The sequence below is a fragment of the Carcharodon carcharias genome, chromosome 22 (assembly GCF_017639515.1).
Source record: "Carcharodon carcharias isolate sCarCar2 chromosome 22, sCarCar2.pri, whole genome shotgun sequence".
NCBI lineage: Eukaryota > Metazoa > Chordata > Chondrichthyes > Lamniformes > Lamnidae > Carcharodon > Carcharodon carcharias.
Window position 1 is genome coordinate 6,659,811 of NC_054488.1, and position 23,237 is coordinate 6,683,047.

The 23,237-nt window shown below is 42.0% G+C and overlaps 1 long non-coding RNA gene across 1 annotated transcript in view; it reads left to right on the plus strand.

Annotated features, from left to right (window-relative positions):
* Positions 1-21,907, plus strand: part of LOC121293855 — a 66,749-nt gene extending 44,842 nt beyond the window's left edge. The window contains exon 2 of the long non-coding RNA XR_005946613.1: positions 20,626-21,907. This is a non-coding gene — a long non-coding RNA (uncharacterized LOC121293855). The remainder of the gene's footprint in view (positions 1-20,625) is intronic.
* Positions 21,908-23,237: the final 1,330 nt, after the last annotated feature.

The window sequence follows — 23,237 nt, forward strand, 5'->3', positions numbered from 1 at the left end:
ATGGACTTGTGGGCCCCACCGGCTGGGCGGCGGGTGGACAGCCAAACCCTGCCACCGAAACAGGGCCCACTGCCATTTTGAGTGGGCGGGCCAATTAAGGCCCACCCAGCGACCTGCCCGACAGGAAGCGCTATGCACTTCCTGTGTGGGGGGGGAGGGAATCCCCAGCTGTCAAAGTGCGCACTGCTCCCTGAGACTAAATACTGTCTCAGGGAGACTAGTGACAGTCTGAAAAACTTTAAAAATAGAAAAATAAAAAAGTTATTAACATGCCGCCCTCATGTAACAATGTCACATGAGATGGGACATGTTAATAAATATCACATTACATTTATTAAGTTTTTAAAATGGGACATAAAACCTCATCCCGCCAGTGGATCAGGCTTCATGCTTCATCAGAAGCTGATTTCGCTGTCCGCCCGCCTTCCTGAATATTTAAATGGACCGGGATGACGTTGGGGGTTCCTCCCGACATCAACCCGCATCATTTTCCCGTCAGTGAGCGGGCCCCGCCCCCAAATCGCCAACGGGAAAATTCAGGCCAATATATTCTTAAAACATAAATTTTAAACAACCTATTTTCCAGCATTACTTAATTTCAGTTAAATGCCTTGCCTGATTTTCCATTCCAATTACATAAAGCAACATAACTGCCTACATTCAGGAAACAATATTTCTATTTGTACTTGCCAGATATCTAGTTGAACAAAGGAAACTGTACAATACCATTTTGTATTATTTCAGTTAAGCCATAATTCATATGAACCTGTAGTGCATTATCTACTTTAATCTTGTCAGCCCAAGAAACTAGATAAAATGAATCATTCTGTGTTGGAAATAGTTGCTAAGTTATTTTAAGTTAGCTAAATACAACTTTTGTGGAGAAGTGGAGAAAATGTGAGATTGAATAATTCACCAATAAAGCTATATGATATTGGACAACCCGGTAGCGTGTTGCCACTTTCTTTCCAGTGCTTTTCAGTGTTTATTTCTTCCTCCATTCATTCTAACAGTTACTAGTAGGAGTGTTATACATTAATGCACTCATTCATTGGATAATGAGTACATTGCAGATATCCTGTCAACAGGCCATTAAATAAAGGAGTCAGCAATAAACTATATAAGTATGGCAACCTGGTAGAGTACTTGCCTCCCAGCCAAAGGTCAGAAATTGAAGTCCCTAAGCTATCTATCACTTGAGTCCATCTGCTTCAGTAAGATGAGTTACTTCAGCTCTCAGCAAACCTGCTAAATGAAGTATCTCATCCAGTGCTTGAGAGCACAAGGAACAAGACAATCTAGCAAACTAAATATTTGTGGAACAATTCATATTTTTATGGCAAAGGAAGTTATACTAAGGAAATTTGGAATGTGTTTCCTGGGGGAAATATAAAAATTAAATATAAATCAGGATGCATTTTTGTAGATGATTTTCTTAGAGTCATAACTTTTATCATTTTATTCTTTAAGAGAATAGCACTGGGCCCTCTAAAGGGAAGAGAAGCTTAATCAGGGGAGCAATTCCTTGTTTGTACATTTATTTGAGCTAAGGATCCATATTAAAAAAATTGACCTTACCTTTTCTCTCCCTGAGATCTTGGTGCAGTGATGGTGATAGTTACACTGGAAAGGCTTGTGTGGCGTTTAGTAGGTTGCAAAGAAAATTTAGGTTACAGCATTGTGGAAATGGTCAGCAGAATAAGAATTCTAAGTAAAAGGGTCCGGTGAGGGCACTGGATTCTCAACTTATCTGGTTTATTCCTGGAGTTGGAATCAACAGCAACTTTAAAATAGAATAATGTCCCAAAGAGCATTGCAGGATGCAGGCCAGAGTTATAGGTCTCCTTTCTGCTGATTGCATCAAAAGATTCACATCTTAAGTGATCATTGCTTCGTACGCAAAGAGATGGTAAAATGACTAGAGTGAAAAATAGGAATATTGTAATGATCAGTTATTGCATTTTTATGAAGTTTGGATTCAAGCACACATTTGGAACTTGATATCAGATCTGCCCCATGATTTAGTTTACACAGGAGTACCCAATGTTAACACTGGGTGTCAAAGTCTGTTTTCTTCTCCAGCATGACATCGCTCACCCTCTAAGTGAATGTAAAGAGCTTTATATATGAATCTTGACATTTTATTTATAATTCTGGTGGTTGTAATGGTCAGTGCCAAGTAAAAAGAAATCTGGCTTCCTGAAAGATCTATACTAGCACTTTAGAGATATTTGCTTTTTCTCCCCGGCTGCAAAGTCTTTTTCAACAGATTTATTATCTAAATTATAAATATTAAAGATTTATTGACAAGCAAAGAATTTGTTTACTTTTAATGATGGGGATATACAAAGATAGTCTGCTCTCTTTAACAAAGCTGGCTAGTTTTGACCTAAAGAGTAACAATCTTCTATCCTGTGTTGCATCTCTGGCAAACAACCCTGACTGAATATTTTAGTTGAAAATTTGTTCTGGTTTTCCCCATCTGAAAATAACCACAAGTAAGCCTTTGACATAATTGATTAATCAACCAGCCTAGTTTCACCCCTTTGTTGGCAACAATAGGCTTATTTAAACCAAATAGTGAAGTCATTCCACTTAATTCTCGTTGATCAGGGTAGTTTGGCCTCTAGCTGAAGTGCAACATTGCCAAAGCAAAGTTATTTAAATGCCTCTCTCTTTTGCTGGCTATATAGAAGAGCACCGATTTACACAAGCAGATTTCACTCATGCAGAGAGCAGCATCATGTCAGGTCTGAATTTCACTCCATTTAAATTGAAGTAATGATAGTAATAATGATTTAGAGAGTTCACACAGTGCAGACATCATCATGATGACAAAACATTACCACTCTTAGTTTTGTATTGACTGATTATTCAAAACCTACTATAAAAAAGTCTTGGAATATTTTTGTCCCTTTTTAAAGTTCTGGGTTAACCATTAGTGTAAAATTGTGCTATTTGACTTCATGGGCATTGTGCAGGTTATTTGTACAATCCCAAGATTGAAAAGCATGTATATTCTTCAACTGTTCTATTATCTTCAGCTATTCGATTATCAAAGTCTTTGAAATGCTATTATCTCGATTTCCTGAATTGTTTTTATACTTCATGAAAGTTTACCCCAAGTCTTCGACAAAAAACTTGACTTCTCATTTTAAATCAGAAAGACAAGAGCAGATTCAAGGCTTGGTTGAGTCATGGGTAAAGGTTTGTCAACAGGCATTGTGCTATAATTACTCTTAATCCATTAGTAAGTACGACAATAATATAAAAGCAAAAAACTGCGGATGCTGGAAATCTAAAACAAAAATAAAAATAAAAATACTTGGAAAAACTCAGCAGGTCTGGCAGCATCTGCGGAGAGGGACACAGTTAACGTTTTGAGTCCGTATGACTCTTCAGCAGAACTAAGTAAAAGTGGAAGAGAGGTGAAATATAAGCTGGTTTGGGGGGGGGCGGGGTGCTGGTGGGACAAGTAGAGCTGGATAGAAGGTCAGTGATAGGTGGAGATAACCAAAAGATGTCATAGACAAAAGGACAAAAAGGTGTTGAAGGTGGTGATATTATCTAAGGGATGTGCTAATTAAGGGTAGAAAGCAGGACAAGCAAGGTACAGATAGCACTAGTGGGGGTGGGGTGAAAGAATCGAAATAGGCTAAAAGATAGAGATAAAACAATGGATGGAAATACATTTAAAAATAATGGAAATAGGTGGGAAAAGAAAAATATATATAAATTATTGGAAAAAAGGGGGGGATCGGAAAGGGGGTGGGGATGGAAGAGAGAGTTCATGATCTAAAATTGTTGAACTCAATATTCAGTCCGGAAGGCTGTAAAGTGCCTAGTCGGAAGATGAGGTGCTGTTCCTCCGGTTTGCGTTGAGCTTCACTGGAGCAATGCAGCAGGCCAAGGACGGACATGTGGGCATGAGAGCAGGGTGGAGTGTTGAAATGGCAAGCGACAGGGAGGTCTGGGTCATGCTTGCGAACAGACCGAAGGTGTTCTGCAAAGCGGTCACCCAGTCTGCGTTTGGTCTCTCCAATGTAGAGGAAACCGCATTGGGAGCAATGAATGCAGTAGACTAAATTGGGGGAAGTGCAAGTGAAATGCTGCTTCACTTGAAAGGAGTGTTTGGGCCCTTGGACGGTGAGGAGAGGGGAATGAAAGGGGCAGGTGTTGCACCTTCTGCAGTTGCATGGGAAGGTGCCATGGGAGGGAGTTGAAGTGTAGGGGCTGATGAAGGAGTGGACCAGGGTGTCCCAGAGGGAATGATCCCTGCGGAATGCCGACAGGGGGGTGAAGGGAAGATGTGTTTGGTGGTGGCATCATGCTGGAGTTGGCGGAAATGGCGGAGGATGATCCTTTGAATGCAGAGGCTGGTGGGTGATAAGTGAGGACAAGGGGTACTACACATCAGAAGAGTAGTGGAAAGAGCGAAGGGTCTTGCTATTCTACCTGGAAATGTTTATTGGCTTTCAAATTAATTATTCTTCAACCAGGTAAAAATATGTTAACACAGTTTTAATTCAAAGTTGTAAAGGAGATACTTTGGAAAGTTTTCATGTAATAATAAACTCCTGAAACATTCAACTGTTCTTTAACACAAAAGGCCCTGGGCAGATGATACGTTCAGTTAAAAGGAGCTCTAGAAAATGCTAATCTCTATTTGATATTCTTTTCATCCCAGTTAAAAGCAAAATGTTTGCTTTTTTCTTTTTTTATCTCCTTGTTCTATAAACCTACACTTTGAAAGGGTATTTAAGCTTTTTGATTCATAATATCAAGTAGCAATTGTATTTGAAATACCAAATCAATTTCAGTTTTCCAAGTTATTTCCCTAATCTGCTGCTGGATTGATCTTTTTCCTTTCCTAAACCAAATACTTTCCAGCAGATAACAAGAAACTATAATTGTCTATGGTTGCATTTTTTTAAACCCAAGATTTCATAAACTGCATTCATATTGTAGGCTGAGAGATTCATTTTGAATTGCTGTATTAATTCACGAATCATTTAAAGTTTTCTCAAATTTTGTTCCCAAATGAGAAATATTGACATTCCTTGTTTTCCCTTGTACTCATCTCAATCTTTATTAAGGATGATTTAATGGGATTTATCTGATTTATTAAATGGCTGAATTTTCACCGAGTTGAGCTGAATTGGGAGCCATTTAAAAATGGCAGACAGGTCCCGCTTCCAGGAGTCTGACCTCATTCCCAGCTGTCTGATTTTCTGGATCTTCCTTTAAAGGGTGCGGGCTGGTTCCTGTCAAAAGCCTGCATCCGGCACTGTCAACCTGGCCAGCTCCATTGCGGAGACAGGCATGTTCTACTCCTTTGCAATTTTCATGGAGTCCGGCCAGATTTTTAAAGAGTTGTGGTTCACGGCCCCTCAGAGAAGTCATGAACCCTAGTCTGCATCAGGGGACCTTTTAAAAGATGAGTTCTAAAGGTCCTTCTTATGCCCCCTAAACCAAGGTAAGGCCCCCCACCCCCCCCTCCACCCCCCACATCCCCCACACCAATGGCCCCACATGCTCCCTCTGCCAAGCTATGGAGCTTCCATGTCCATTGACCCACTATACACTGCATAAAATCAATGAACCCTATAGTGACAGTAGGATGTGTAAAAAAAGCTTTAAAACGTCATTCCTTCATTACTTTCCACTATGTTCAAAAACAGTCATTTCACTACAAGGCAATTAAAATGTCAATCATTCAGACCCTTTAAAGTATTAATAACAGAAACTGCAAAGCCTTGAAATGACTTAACCTTGTGTAAATAAACATTGTGAAATTGACAGTAGTGATCAGAGACCCTGAGCTGTCAATAAAGCAATGTTTTTTCTGGAGTGCAGCTGTTTCAACAAGCGTAATGGATGTCTGAGCTCTCAGCCAAGCATACATAATTAAGCTTGGCTGGGTGGTCTGAAATCCATTTAGACTGAAGCAGTGATTTAGAGAATTCATACAGTGCAGACATCACAATTGTTCTGCCTCTATCACAACCCATATGCCTCTCTGAGCTTCGCCTTTGCCACTTCCAGACTCAATTATTCAAATGCACACTTGGGTGCCCTCCAATCCCCCATAACCTGCAGCTTATCCAGAACTCTGCTGTTAGTATCCTATCTTACACGAACTCATACTTTCTCATTACTTCCATCTTTGATGATCTGCTTTGGCTCCCAATCTTTCAGTATCTTAATATTAAAGTCATTATCCTTTTGCTGAAGTCTCACCATGATCTCACTCTCTCCATCATAGGTTTAAAAAAAATCCCAAGCTGTTTCAGAGGCATATGGGTAAAACAGCCAATCAAAAAAAACAGGGGACTAGTGGGTGTCCAAAAGCTGGGCAAAGAGCTCCTCCAGCCCTAGAGTCTAACCCAATTTTACCGTTCCTCTACTGTTTGTCCATCTCTGTCCTCCATACTAGCTACCTAGGCTGCATTCTTCTCTATCTCTTCATCTCATTTTTCTCCAATACTATCATTCTACAATCCAAGCTCTTTGCCCAGCTTTTGGTCACTCACTAGTCCCCCTTTTTTAATGACTGTCTGTTTTACCTTATGCCTCTGAAAAATCTCGGGATTATTTTCCTCTCAAAGATGCTATACAAATGCATGGTGTTGTTGTAAAAAATATTGCTGGTTGGACGAGTATACTGAGGCACCTATATCAACTTTTCTTGAATTTTGGAGCTGCCCCAACACTTCTGATCTTGTTCAACATCTTGGACTAGTCCACACAAAGGCTGACCAGATTGGAAAATGGACCATGTGTCTGATCCAGGGTCAGTGGATATAAATACGCTGCCAGTGGAGTGCTCAGTTCCACAGACCAAGAAGATCCTTGGATGAAACCATGCTCTCTCTCTATTGAATTAAGTGATTTTAGTGAATGGAGTGCTAATGAGTCACTACAAATAGCTTCAGCAACCCTGGGCTATGAAACAGAACAGTCAGCTTGGACGATTGCTCCTGATCGTTAATCGAATGAACTTCTGCTGGAAGGTTTGCATCTTGATGTTGGATGTGAAAAGGATCATACTCCTCTGCAGTAATTCTTATAACCTGCCGGCTCCCAATCTATAGAGTTATACAAGAAGAGTGATCACTTCATCAAAGAACTACCACTGATTATTATATGTTTCTTAATATAAGTTATTGAAGCTCATATCCAAATGTCATAGAGAGGGCTCCACGTATACATACAAACGTACCTTGAATATGTATGCTTGTAATTATCTTGTAATTGACAGTATTGGGAGGCAAAGCAAATTGGGCTGCCTGTCTGTAATAGGATTTGGGATGTTGAGATGTGTAGAAATATATCCCATTTTAAGCAAAACAGCATAGTGGGTTTGACGTTCCATATAATCATAAGTGGCCACTATCAGCAAGTGGCAAAAAAAAACGTGAAAAATGGGATATTTGTTTTACACATCGATGTCCCTATTTCTTAGGCCTGGTATTGAATCAAATAAATGAATACGGAGTGGTTAAAATGAAAAGAGGTCAGTGGGGTCAAACAGATATAATTCCAAATTACCCCCTGGGTGCTAATTTGAGGGACCGTTTAGGACACATTAAAAGCAAAGTGCTGAAGTGAGCATCAATAAACATCAGCCGCATGTTCCAAAAGGTTCAATGATTACTCTTTACAATCACTGTATCGTGGCTTAAAAGTTGGTCTGTCAGATCAATACATTCATAAATCATGGTTTCAGACTACTGACTTGATCCAGTCATTTAACATTAAGAGTTTTTCTATGAAATAGTAATTCAAATTAATAGTTAAATATATAGGTTTTGATGTGGTTTTCTGATCCTTGTGAATGCTGAGAATAACCACAAAGGGGTAAAAAGTAAGATTTATAGCATGACAGCAGTTTCTTCTGTTGAATAGCCATCCTGTATGTAATTTATTAGTCTGACCTGCTCGTGTACTGTATAAAATCCACAAGATCTGCCAAGGGTAGTGTTACTCAGTGGGGTGGACAATTACATTTCGAAGAGGACAATTACAGTAAGAAAATTCACAAGCACTCTAAATTATAACATTATCATTGAGCTCCTTAAATCCAATGTAATATTGAGCTCATCTATGTAAATGTACATTTACAGAGACAACTCATGATGCTTCAATTAGGCAGATAATTAGAATATTTACCTTTTAAACTAGTCAAGTGTTATCTAGTGTCAGGCACAACTCCAAACTTGCTAAAGAAATTATACTGAGTTCTAGATTTAGAACAAGGTTTGAGAGCTTCAAATACCACTCAATTTCAATTTACAGTCAGGAGTATTGATCATGACAAATACATGATTATATTTAAGCTTTACACACCTTCCTCACATTGAGCCCCCGCAGTGGCAGCCTAGATTATGATAATGAGCTAGCATGTAGAAGTCACAAGGTCAAATCCCACCACAGTCAGTTATGAAATTGAATTCAATAAATCATGGCAATGGACTTGAAAGCTCCTGGATTATAATTAACAGCTAAATGGTTCACAAACTTCTTCAGGGAAAGGAACCTGCCATCCCTACCTGGACTGGCCTGGACGTGTTTGACTCTTAAATGCCTTTGGGACAACTAAGGACAGGCAACAAATGCTATCTTGCCAGTGCTGCTCACACCGCACAAAGTAATAAAGAGAACACTATAATATTTCTGAACCTAAAAACAATAGTTTTCTAAAATACCCCCGAAGAGCTAATCATATTTTGTATAGAAAATTCCGGTCAATGTTAGTAAAATAAATCCACCGAAGGACTGGTTGAGGCAGAGACCATTGCATCTTTTAAGAGAAATTTGGAAAAATATTTGAAGCAGAGGAGGGTACAGACCTGTGGGGAGGGAACAGGGCAGTGGGATTAGTTTGGTATTGCTCCAGCAAAGAACCAACACAGACGTGTTAGATTGAATGGTATCCTTTTGTACTGTAACTTTCTACAGTTACGAAGTGGCCGACAGAGTGAGGTGAGCTATCTGCCTGTGCTCATAAGTTGGGAGTGCCAAGCAGTCAATTGAAAATGGCAGGTGAGCAATAAGTCAAGACGTTTCACAGTAAATTTTGTCCAAGAAATAAAAGATGCACCAGTTCTAAAATATTATGCTGCTCAATCGACTGATTCCTGGGATGGGAAGGTTGTCTTACAAGGAAAGGTTGGACAAGCTGGGGGTGTATCCATTGGAAACAAAAACAGACTTACCTGGAAAAACTCAGCAGGTCTGGCAGCATCGGCGGAGAAGAAAAGAGTTGACGTTTCGAGTCCTCATGACCCTGTCGAAGGACTCGAAACGTCAACTCTTTTCTTCTCCGCCGATGCTGCCAGACCTGCTGAGTTTTTCCAGGTAATTCTGTTTTTGTTTTGGATTTCCAGCATCCTCAGTTTTTTTGTTTTTATCTCTGTGTATCCATTGGAGTTTAGAAGAATGAGAGGGGACCTTATTGAAACATATAGGGCTGGATTTTGCTGTCGGCGATTGGGGAGGGGGGTGGGGGGGTGAGGCCCACTCGCCGACGCGTAAAATGACGCCCAGTGATGTTGGGCGGAACCACCGACTTCACCCCACCCCATTTAAATTTTCAGGGAGGCAAGGGTACAGCAAAATCAGCTGTGCACTCGCTGACCTGTCAATGGCCAATTGAGGCCATTGACAGAGCAATTAAAGTAGTTAGTGAACCTGCCCGTCCAACCTTAAGATCGGCTGGTTGGCCAGGAGCCCCGGCGGCAACTAGAGAAAACATGAAACCTCATCCAGCGGTGGGTTGAGGTTTTATGTGGGGTTTTAAAAATATTAATACATTTTTTTGGAAATTATGAACATGTCCCAACTGATGTGACATTGTCACATGAGGGGACATGTAAGGGAAATTTTATTTTTCTATTTTGAGCTTTTTCACATTTTGAGCTGATCTCCCTGAGGCTGCACTTAGCCTCAGGGAGATGAGTGCGCTCTTTCCTGCACATGCGCTTCCCTGCGGACGTCACGCTGGGCGGGCCTCATTTGGCCCGCCCACGTAAAATGGCGACACGCCTCCGATTGGGGGCGCCGATCGGAAGTGCACCCGCCCATCAACTTACCCCCTGATGGGGGGAAAATTCAGCCCATAAGCTTCTGAGAGGAGTTGACAGGGTGGATGCTGAAAGGACGTTTCATCTTGTGGGGGAGACTAGAACTAGGGAACACAGTTTAAAAATAAGGGGTCTCCCATTTAAGACGGAGGTGAGGAGAATTCATTTTCTCTCAGAGGGTTGTGAGTCTTTGGAACACTCTTCCCCAGAGAGTGGAGACAGGGTCATTGAATATTTTTAAGGTAGGTTTAGATAGATTCTTGACTAACAAGAGGGTCAAAGTTTATCGGGGGTCAGTGGGAATGTGGAGTTGAGGCCACAATCAGATCAGCCATGATCTTATTGAATGGCAGAGCAGGATTGAGGGGCTGAGTGGCCTACTGCTACTCCTAATTCATACATTTATATGTTTTATTCATTTTATACATAAACTTGGATGCTCACAGACTGTTGTTAATTGAATATTTAACGTTCTGTTTATCACAACACACCTTGGTCTCAGGTTTCACAACATTAGTAGTAAGTATGAGACCCTGAAACAGCTAGTGTGTGTGGCACAAACTATTCAAGCACTGAAAATCTGGAACAGGTATTTCCATCCATTCCGCTTTGATCTGTCTTCCCTTTACTTAACCTCAACCTGACCTTTAGAATGTTAGGTCACACAGGGGTTACTAAAATAAGCATGACAAAATGCCTTGCTAACAGGAAATAAACCTCTGCCTGTCAACTGAAATCAGAGAGAATACTCTTGTGGAATTATAAAGGAGTCCGTTATATATCACCCCGGCTGAAGTGTTTTGCTGTACTTATCAAAAGTCTTATTTTTAAGTTCCTGCCTTTATCCTTTGCAAAAAAAAAGTGGTTGTATTGCAGAAACACGCCTGTTGCATAAATTGCCTCTGTACATTGCTTTCAAAAGAGAATTGATCACAGGGTAACAATCAGGTAATGTATAACTAAACGCACTCAACAAAGAGCAATTTGCAACACTAACACTCTTCACCAGTGATGTGACCTATACATTTACACTCCCTTACGTATCATACGGAGCAAATAACACAAAAATTGCTTTCATTCCGCTCCACGTTTGTTTTTCCATGTTAGGCGCACTAGGTAGGGGTTAGGCAGTAACATCTGAAAACAAATGAACACATCTCCAACAAATTGTTTTTGTAATTTTTTTTTAAGCAGGGGAAAATCCGAGCAGTGTTCCATCTCCTGAATTTATCACCCTAAGTCTGCTTTTGTGGATACTGGGTGGGGATTAGGCTTCCAATTCTGATTTAGTGTAGTTCTTGAGGTTTCATCACATGATTTTTTTCATTATTCATTCCTGGGACGTGAGCGTAGTTGCCCTTGAGAAGGTGGTGGTGAGCTGCCTTCTTGAATAGCCCCACAGAGCTATTAGGGAGGGAGTTCCAGGATATTGGCCCAGTTGACCCCGGTTGCCTCCCAGCTACCCCACTATTGGTCACCCAACATGTCCGCCCAAAGACTCCCCATTACCCAATTGGATGGTTCTTAGATGTCAGTCAAACAGCCTTTTCTCCCAGTTCTAAGGTGTTTATAATAAATATAGATGGCTCAGGCTGGGAAAGGGTAGACTGTGTTCTGAAAAAAAGCGAGTCAAAGTATCCAGAGAAGATTGAAAAGTAATGGAACCCATTTCATGGTCTACCTCCAGCTTCCTTAAGAGTCAGGATGCAAACTACTTGGACCAGGCAACATATCCACTCTAAGCATGACCAGCCTTTCCAGTACATTACTACCTAACAATTTTAACCCCATCCATTTCTGCTTCAACCAACACTCTGTACTCATTAAGTATTCTAGCCTTGCCCTGCACCTCTAAGCATATATCACCGTCTTTGCCCCTAATAGCCCCATCCTGCTTATACACCAGTAGAAGATTTTCGGGTTCCCTTTGAAGCTAACAGCCATTCTATACACAGATTTGTTCTTTGCCAGTCTTATTTTAGTCTTCACTTTCCCCCTCAACTCACTGGGCAGAATTTAGCCCTCGATGGGCGCGTGGGCCCCACCAGCGGGTGGGCAGCCGATCACCGCCACTGCTGAAACGGGCCCCGCCGCCATTTTGAGTGGGGGGGGGCGAATTAAGGCCCACCCAACAGGCCACCCGACGAGCAGCGCTATGTGGTCCCTGTGCGGTGTGGGGGTGGGGTGGGGGGGGGGGGGGCGGTGGGGTGGATTCCCCCTTCTGTCAAAGTGTGCTCCCTGAGACTAAGTGCTGTCTCAGGGAGATCGGTGAAAGTTTAAAAAGCATGAATAATAGCAAAATAAAAAAAATATTAACAAGTCCCTCTCATGTGACAATGTCACACGAGATGGGACATGTTAATAAATATTACATAAACTTTATTAAAGATTTTTAAACAGATATGAAACTTCATCCCGCCAGTGGCTGAGGTTTCCTGTATGATCAGAAGCCGCTGGGGCTCCTAGCCTGCCCGCCAGCCTTAAAGTTGGACCAGCAGGGTCTTTAATTATCTTAATTATCCTGTCAATGGCCTCAATTGGCCATTGACAGGTCGGCGGGTGGAGAGCTGATTTCGCTGTGCCCCCGCCTTCCTGAAGAATTAAACGGGGCGGGATGACGTTGGGGGTTCCTCCTGACATCATCCCGCGTCATTTTCCCGTTGGTGAGTGGGCCCCGCCCCCAAATCACCAACGGGAAAATTCTGGCCATTGTGTTTGGCCAGGTTCTTGCTTGAAAAATTCACCTTTCCTTCTTCACATTCTCTGGGCAGAATTGTCCTGTCCCGTTGGCAGTGGGTGTCATGATGGGCCTGAGTGGACAACATGGCAAGAAGGCCAAAAATTGGTTTTACGACATTGTGAAACCAGTTTGTGATCGCCTGTGCCACCCATCAATGGCGGGCAGCATTTCCCACCGCCGCATGGCGGGAACCTAATATCAATACTTTAGCATCTCATTATAAGCCCAGCTCATCAGAATCATCCCCCCCACCATCCCACGCTGGAGCATCAATGCATGTTGGCGTGATTGCATGCTGACATGTTTCACAACAGTATATGAGTGATGTGTATTCCTCATAGCCTTTCATGGTCTGCTTTTATCCAATATAGTATTGCTTCCCTTCTCTTGTACTATCCAACACTTTCAGTCCTTTATGCACCTTTTTCCTCTTTTCTACTTCTATATGCTGGTGCCCATCCCTCTGCCTGGTTCATTTAAACCCTCCTCAACCACACTAGTGAACCTTCCCATGAGAACACTGCTCCCAGAAACAACCAAGGAGGTACAACCCATCCTGAATAGATGGCTCCTGCCCCAGAACAGGAGCCAATGCCCCAAGAATCTGAAGCCCTTCCTCCTCAATCATACCTCAAGCTGGGCATTGATTCTCCCTATCTTCCTATTTCTACTCTCACTAGTATATAGAATTGGGAGCAATCTGGAGATTATTATATTCCAATATCCAAGCCATTTATATATCCAAAAAAGCAGTAGTCCTAGCACTGACCCTTGGAGCACACCACTGTTAACTATCCTCCAGTTTAAAAATCAACCATTTACCAGGACACACATTTTTCTATCCTTATGCCAAATTTTGATGCAAGTTGACACTACCCTCCTCCCTCCATGAGCCGCAATTTTGGTAATCAACCTCTTATGTGGTACTTTATCATTACTTTCTTAAACTCCATATAGACAACATCCACCGCATTCCCTTCATCAACATTTCCTGTTATTTCATCAAAAATTTCAATTAAATTCATTGAACACGGTTTGCCTCTTACAAGTCCATGCTGGCTTTCCTTGATTAACTCAAATCTCTCCAAATCATTTTCCTTGATTGTAGCTTCTAAAACCTTACCCACCGCTTATGTTGAACTGACCAGCCTGTAGCTACTAGAAATATCCTTATGCCCTTTCTTCAACAAGGGTATCACATGTGCCACTTTCCAATCTTTTGGCACCTCTTGGTATCCAAGCAGATTCAATAGTAAATTTCAAAGGAGAATTGGATATATACTTGTTAAAGAAAGAAATGCAGGGTTGTGGGGAAAGAGTAGAGAAGTGAAACGAATCGGATAGCTCTTTCAATGAGCCAGCACAGACATGATTGGCCAAATGGCCTCCTTCTGGGCTGTAAGATTCTATGGCCAGAATCTTCAGGTCGGTGAGTGGGGGCGTGGCCCACTCGCTGACACGTAAAATGATGCGCGGTGATGATGGGTGTGTGTCCCGATGTCACTGTGCGTCATTCTGATCTTCAGTTCGGCGAGCGCGCACTGGAGTCGGCTGCGCACCTGCCGAAATGTCAAGGGCCTATTAAGGCCATTTAAATATCAATTAAACTAATTAACGGAGTTGCCCGTCCAACCTTAAGGTTGTCGGGCAGGCGAAGAGCCCAGGCGGCCTTCGCATTTATCATGGAACCTCACCTACGGGCAGGATGAGGTTTCATGAAGTGTTTATAAATTGAATGAAAGTTTTTATGAAAGTTCATTGACATGTCCTAATTCACATGATACTGTCACATGAGGCGACAAGTCTTAAAAATGTTTTTTTTTCTTTACTAAAATTTTAAAAAGTCAAACTAATCTCCCTGAGGCAGCTCAGGGCAATTTCTGCGCTCTTTTGCACTCATGCTCGAAAAATCGCGGACCCCCGACTCAGCCTAACCCCTCCCCCCCCAACCCGCCCACCCGCACAGGTAGTGCTTCCAGGTGTGGGTCACTGGCCTGTGCATGTAAAATGGCGGCGCCAAGCCAATCGCAGGCAGTGATTGGCTGCACACCTGGCCATTCCCAGTCCCGTCCAACCCCTCCAGCGGGGAGAAAATTCTCCCATATGGTTTCATGAGAAATATATAGCTGAGACTATTCACTTTACTGATGCTACTGCTCCGTTGTGTATTTCTGGAGGTTTTTGTTTTTATTTCAGGTCTCTAGCATTTGCTGTTTTTCACTGACTGATGTCAATCATCTTTTTTGCTTCATAAATACACCAAATGCCAGAATGATCCAGTACTTGGGGAGCTACTGAAATTCGACAGTAAATACTGAAAAATCTTTTGGCACCACGAAAGTAGCTAGCACATAAATTGGTCTCATTCTTTTGATCAAATCACTGACTATCAACCTGACAAAGAAACCTATGTCAGACTTCATGTAAATAAGTTCATTGGGCCTTACAATTACTGCTTTAATTCTGGGTCATTCCTGCATTTGAGTTGTGCCTTCACCTGGCTGGCATTACATATGATCTACCCTCTGGTGCGTTGCCCTCTGCTCTCTTTATGTCTGCATGTTTTTGGATGCTTTACACATGTGACCAGCTGCCTGAAAAAAGCAAGTTTTGGTGAGGTATAAGAACACAGGCATTCAAAATGGATTCTGTGGCTGGAGACAGAAAATTAGTAATTATTTCTCATTTAGGAGGCAGACCTAATTAAGTACTTCATGCATAGATAATAAACATAAAATGTGACCTACAAAACAAAAACATCAAATACCTATTACTACAAAGTCAGTGAGTCAACATTAAGCCAGTCCTCAGTGGTATTTCTACTAGTGGAGCAAACTCAGCTATCGCTTCTTCTTTGAAAATGAAAACTTGAAATCCATACGATTTTTAAAAAAAATGAGTGGATGACATTAATCAAATCCAGCAAGGCTGACAGGAATTGACTGAACGCCAGCAGTATGTTACCTCATTAGCACACATCAAGGGGCCAGAATGGTATTTCAATACTGCAATATAGTCACTGATCCAACTTCAACTTCTGCCTTCTGCCCAGAGCATCAGAATGCTCTTTATCAACATAAAACATATTGAAAACTCTGTTTTAAAATGTACCAGTCATGAATGCTTTAAACTTGGTTTTGCACCAGAATAGTGGAACAAACTAATTCCTGGTGGCAAAACAAAAATAAAAATACCTGGAAAAAATCAGCAGGTCTGGCTGCATCTGCGGAGAGAGAACACAGTTAACGTTTCGAGCTGTATGACTCTTCAACAGAACTAAGGAAATATAGAAAAGAGGTGAAATATATTTCATATATATGTATATTCACCTCTTTTCTATCTTTTCTATTTTTCCTTAGTTCTGTTGAAGAGTCATTTGGACTTGAAACGTTAACAGTGCTCTCTCTCCGCAGATACTGCCAGACCTGCTGAGTTTTTCCAGGTATTTTTATTTTTGTTTTGGATTTCCGGCATCCGCAGATATTTGCTTTTATCTTAGTTCCTGGTGGCGGTCTCTTAACTTTTCCATAATGTGGTCGGCAGCAGCAATTTGATGCCTAAGTTATACTACTAATTTTTCACCTTTGCACATTTGAAAACACATGTCACTGGTGCAAAGCCAGTGGTACAATTGGCCATAATAAAAACAGAAAATGCTGGAAACACTCAGCAGGTCTGGCAGCCTCTGTAGAGAGGGAAATGGAGTTACTGTTCCGAGATGGTATGACTCTCCTTCAGAGCTAAAGAGAAGTAAAAATGTGATGAAATTTATACTGTTTAAGAGGGGGTGGAGCAGGTGGAGCAAAATAGAAGGTCAGGGATAGATGGGAGTTCAGGAGAAATTTGACAAAATGTCATGGATGCAAGACAAAGGGAGTGTTAATGCTAGTGTTAAAGGCTAAAGGCAGTGCTGACAGTGGCATAAAGGCAAGATAGCAGAATATGAACGGCAGAACAAAGGAGTGCTCTCTGTGAAAGGAAAGCATAAGAGCAAATGACAGATTGCCCTGTTGGCAGGGTGGGTGGTGGTGGGTGTTGGGGGGGGCGGGGTTTAGAGAAAAGAAACTTCTCCCTTAGTTAAATAAGTTAAATAATCGGATTAAAAAAGGGGTAAAGACGGAGGAGAGAGTTCATGATCTGAAGTTGTTCAACTCAATGTTAAGTGTGGAAGGTTGTAAGTTACCAAATGGGAAGATGAGGTGCTGTTCCTCCAGTTTGCGTTGAGCTTCACAGGAGCAATGCAGCAAGCCAAGGACAGACATGTAAGCATGAGAGCAGGGGTGGGTCGAAATTCTCCTGTCGGCATGTGAGGGCGGGCCTGGCACACTGATGTGTAAAATGATGCGCGGCGAAGTCAAGCACGGGTCTCAACGTCACCGCCCGTTCATTCAGCAGGTAAGCGCCGGAGGCGGCTGCACACCCACCGAACGGACAAAGGCCTGTTAAGGCCAATAAAAAACCAATTCATGCAATTATCAACGCTGCCAGTCCAACCTTAAGGCCGTCGGGCAGGCGAAGAGACCAAGCGGCCTTCGCGTTTTCCAGGAAACCTCATCCACGGGCGGGATGAGGTTTCCTGAAGGTTTTATTAAATAAATAAATAGTTTTTTCACACTTCATAGACATGTCCCAGCTCATGTGACACTATCGCATGAGGGGACATGTCTAAATAATTCTCATCTTTCTTTATTTAAAACATTCCATGTGAACTTAATCTCCCCGAGGCAGCTCCGTGCCTCAGGGAGATTTCTGCGCTCTTTCGTGTGCGTGCGCAAAAGAGCGCAGGCCCCGACTCTCCCTCCTTCCCCACCCCCCCGGCCCACACAGGGAGTGCTTAGCGATATCGGCCATGCGTCAGGCTGGGTGGGCCTTAATTGGTCCACCCACATAAAATGGTGACGTGCAGCCGATCGCGGGCTGTGATGGACTCCGCGTCCACCCACACCCGCTCCTGACCGGCCCACCCACCTGACAGGCAGAAAATTCTGCCCTTGGTGTTGAAATGACGAGCGACAGGAAGACCTGGGTCATGCTTGCGGACTGAGCGAACGTGTTCCGCAAAGCAGTCAACAAGTCAATGTTTGGTCTCCCTAATGTAGAGGAGACCGCATTGGGAGCAGCGAATGCAGTAGACCAAATTGAAGGAGATGCAAGTGAAGCGCTGCTTCACCTGAAAGGAGCGTTTGGGCTCCTTGGACGGTGAGGAGAGAGGAGGTAAAGGGGCAGGTGTTGCACCTTCTGCGTTTACATGGGAAGGTGATGTGGGAAGGGGATGAGGAGTTGGGGATAATGGGGGAGTGGACCAGGCTGTCACAGAGGGAATGGTCCCTATGGAATTCTTTCAAGGGGTGGGGGTGGGGGTGAGGGGAAGATGTGTTTGTTGGTGGCATCATGCTGGAGGTGGCAGAAATGGCGGAGGATGATCCTTTAAATGTGGGGGCTAGTGGGATGAAAAGTGAGGACAAGGGGAACACTATCATGGTTCTGAGATGGAGGAGAAGGGGTGAGGGCAGGGGTACGGGAGATGGGTCGGACACAGTTGAGGACCCTGGTGGTGGGGGGGATCCTCAGTCAAACAAAAAGAAAGACATGTCAGAAGTGCCACTTTGGAAAGTGGCATTTTTCGGAACAGATGTGACAGAGGCAGAGGATTGGAGGGAACGGGACAGAGTCCTTACAGAAAGCAGGGTGTGAGGAGCTGTAGTCAAGGTAGCTGTGGGAGTCGGTGGGCTTGTAATGAATATTGGTAGATAGTTGTAATAATCTGATGTGTAATATACCTTTAAGACAAATGTTCTAATGGAAGATCACATGATCTTAATACCCAATAGCAGAGTAGTGCGAGCTACCTCCGTAGTTAGTAGTCTTGAGTTAGAGTCTGAAGAGTAAAGACAGAGTTTTGAGTTGTAAGCACACAAGTGTAGCTGCTGAGTTCCTTTTGTAAATATACAGAATGTGTTTCTTCTAAGAACGGTCTACTGATCTTCTGTGTCTTGGTATCAACTCGGTCACCCCATAGCCCCAACAAACCAGGGTACAGGATCCAACAACTGTTTATCACCAGGAATGGGGACAGAGAGGTCAAGGAAGGGAAGAGAAGTGTCGGAGATGGACCATGTGAAAGTGAGAGAAGGGTGGAAATAGAAAACAAAACCGATAAATTTTTCCAAGTCCAGGCAAGGGCATGAAGCAGCACCAATACAGTCATTGATGTACCAGAAAAAGAGTTGTGGGAGGGGGCCAGAATAGGACTGGAACAAGGAATGTTCCACACACCCCACAAAAAGAGAGGCTTAACTGGAGCCCATGCGGGTACCCATAGCCACGCCTTTTATTTGGAGGAAGAGAGACAAGTTAAAGCAGAAATTGTTCAGTGAGAGGACAAGTTCAGCCAGGTGGAGGAGGGTGGTGGTGGATGGGGATTGTTCGGGCCTCTGTTCAAGGAAGAAGCAGAGAACCCTCAGGCCATCCTGGTGGGGAATGGAGAGGTAGAGGGATTGGACGTCCATGGTGAAGAGGAAGCAGTTAGGGCCAGGAATCTGAAAACTATTGACATGACTTAGGGAGTCAGAGGAATCACAAATGTAGGTGGGGCAGGAAGGGGCTGACGCGATGGGTCTACTAGGATAGTTGTGTTTGTGGATTTTGGGAAGGAGTTGGAAGCGGGTTGTGTGGGATTGGGAGACTATGAGGTTGGAAGCTGTAGAGGGAAGATCTCCAGAGGAGATGAGGTCAGTGGCAATTCTGGAAACAATGGCTTGATGTTTGGCGGTAGGGTCATGGTGTCTAATTAGCGTTTAATTCACTGCCACTTCTCTTCTAGGAATGCCTACCTTGAAGAAGTACTGCTTTTCTCTCCAATGGGATTTCCAATTGTCTCTTTCACCATGTTCATCTTCACTGCTTTCCATTTCCCTCCTGGTGTTTAACAAGGTGTTTACCAAAACTCACTTTCTATTTTGCTCCACATGCTCCACCCCCTCTTAAACAGTATAAAATCCATCACATTTCTACTCTTTAGCACTGAAGGAGAGTCGTTTGGGCTTGAAGTGTTAACTCTGTTTTCTCTCTCCACGGATGCTGCCAGACCGGCTGAGGTTTTCCAACATTTTCTGTTTTTATTTCAGATTTTCAGCATCCAAAGTATTTTGCTTTTATTTTAGTACAATTGGCCAATTAACATGCTTCAGAACGATGACACAACCTGCCTCCATGATTTTACGGTACTAATGTTTAGGGATCATAGCATTTCATATGGTTGCCAAAATCACAAAAAGACAAATATACACACAAATAAACTGGCCAATCCTAAGGGTTAAAAAAGGGTACAATTTAAATGAAAAAAAAATGCCCTTATTACAAAGTTGCACACAGAATAGAACAAAAAGGAAGGTATTTTGCTTTTGAAAAATGATGCATTTAAATACATTAGACAGCACAGATTAATTCTGCAACTTCCAAAATACATTATAATGTGATAAGAATTCCATGACAGTTTTGAAAACATTTTAGAAGTAATTTTAAAAAGTCTTCAAACACTGAATGAATTTAAATTTTAAATAATCCGTGAATAAATTAAAAACCATAACCCAGTTACTTCTGAAACAGTAATCTTTCCACTGTTCCTAAAAGGATTAAAATACAATTTTGAGTATTAGTACCCTGCATGCTTCTGTTTCTAAAGTAGTTTAAAATTATTCATGTTGTCTAGAAGCATAGTATTTCTACAATGATACAATGAAATATATGTCATTACTCCCCCATTCCTAAGTACTCAAAGGTCACTGTGTTCTTTTTCAGAAATATGGTAAACTGTGAAGAAGATAAATTTATGGAGGATCTTGGTTAACAAGAAACAAGATGGTTTTCAGTGAGATAGATCCACAGGATTTACCAGCTTCATGCTGAGAATCTAAGACCCGCTGAATACTTATCATTGAACTATAAGCTTCTTCCTCTTTCAGTTAATGGCACTGACACAGCTTGCTGAAGCTGTTGTTCTGAAAATTAATCCTATGTATTTAAGTTTGTTTTATAATACTAGCCTTACACAGCCTGGCTATTAATGTGTTGTCAATATTCCATAAACAATTTGGCATATTAGTATTTATCTATCCACTGAAGACTTGCTTCAGCAAATGCTGATCCTTAACACTGCTCATTCATCTATCTGAATTGACACCAGGAATGCTTCTGCTGATTTATGGCAAGATTTATCAAGAACCAACATGCAAATCTTAATGACATTTAGACTGGATGTGATAAGTGCAGGTGATGGTAAAATGATGTTTGTAGAAAGTATCTGTAGGATCTATTCACAAGACTGGGTGGGTGGTAACCATTTCAGCCCGGGGCAGTGTCAACAGGCATGGATGCAAAGGGTTACTAAAATGTACGCCAATAAATCATTCATCACTCAAGTATTGTAACCTATATGCTTACCATTTACTAATGCCTAGCGTTTGCGATACAGCTGACCTGATTCATATCTTTTGATATGTTTTAAATGCCCCACAGTGATGTTTCTTTAGGTCTGTTTATACATATAGAGGAATGCTTTCTTCTTCTGTGGGCCTCTTTGGGATGTATATAAGGAACCCTACTGAAATGCATATTATATTCTTAGAACCCAAGGTGCCAATACTGTCATCATTTGATTATTTTAACAGCAACAAATGGAAAAGCAAGTTGTGTCAGATTTTCCACTGGGAGAGTTAGTTCTATAGGCCTTATTGGCAGAAACTGGGGCAATCAGAATTCATCTGCAATTACACTCATTTTGTATTTCTCAAGTGACTTAACCGGCCCTTAATGAGTGAGACAATGGCCAAAGACCTTAATCCACATCCAGTGGAAAAGCTGTAGGAAATTAAGCAGACCAGCTTTGTGCGTCTTGAATCCTGATCGAGATCATCTCTGGATTTTGAACAACAAATTTACAGATCCACGGCATGCGTCTCAATCACCTCTCAGTTTTGAAATCAGGGACAAAGGCAAACTCTAATTCAACCTCTTGTGTAGAGTATGTTGCAACTTTTATTTAAATTCATGCTTTTTCCTTGTAATAAATTTTTTTAATTCTTAAAATGTTTGATTTTCTATGAGAAGTGTAAAATATACTATTGAGCAGTGAATTGGGGCTTCTGCAGCTGTGCACAAGCCTTAGAGATTGGAGATCTACAGCCAGAAGGTCCTGATTAGATGTGAAGATCCTTTGGGGGTAGAGGGGGTGGGGGGGTAGTGGGTGGGTTGGGGTGTCGTGACTTAATAAAATTACTTGCCCTCAGGTCTTCAGCCCTTTAGTGTTTTGGAAAGCAAACTTGCAAAGATTTCTTCCACTCCAAAGGTAATTGTAGATCAGCTGTTCATACAGCTGGATTCAAGCATTCCCACCAGATCTGACACTCCTGGAGCCTTTAATAAGTCACTGCTGGCTGGTGCCCATATCCTCATTTCCACACTTAAACCACGTCAGTCAAAAACACTTTAGTTTTTAAAAGGCTGGCACTCTGGGTTTAGAGGAACTTCAGTATCACCAGCTATCAAGTAACCATACTCACAAGCCTTTTAAAAGCTTTACAATGATCCAACTGTGAAAGTGATGGTTTTGTATGAAAGATGAAAGAGACCAGTTTCCAAGTGAGTATAAATGTACTTACTTTCCTCACATTTTTGTCAATTTTCTTCCCTTCTCTTTCAAGGCACCAATTCTTTTTGATGCTGAGCATTGTCTGATACCTCACGCCGTGATCAATTCTCATCTACAAGTCTAAATTGTAGGGGCCATCAGCTTAATTAATCGCGTTTTGCCTAATGTCCACAATGTGAGCTTCCAACAGGTGTCACTTGTTAATGAATAAAGAGGAAGATCCCGAGTGAATTTGCTTCCAACACTGAGGCCATCTGTGGGGCCTTCTTTCTAGCTAGTGAAATAATGCAGAGCTGGGATCAAACTTGGATTTATTGGGTCTGCTCACTGAGGCAAAACCTAAACCTAAGAATAATGAATGAGTAAACAATTGTCATTAAAATGTAGAGATAATACATTAATACTCCTCTCCACCTATCTGGTGTTCTGGATGTTCCTTTGAATAGCATGTTTTTCAGCTCATCTCTCACATGCCAATAAGTTGAGGGTAAGTGGTTGAAATTTAAAAACGTATCTCTGTGTCATTACACCTTGTTACTCGACAAACAGTTTGATCCCTTTTTGATAGGTTTCCATTTCTGGACCATGTAGGACACACAAATCATAGCTGATCCTCATTTTTTCCAAAAAAGTGCACAGGTTAATCTACAGTAGCTCCAGTGGAGATGTGCCAGAATTGAGATTTGCACCTGGGTTTCTTCACCCGAGTAGTGATCAGTCATCGCTTAAAGCATTCTGCTCTACTGTTTCTGGGAATGCACAT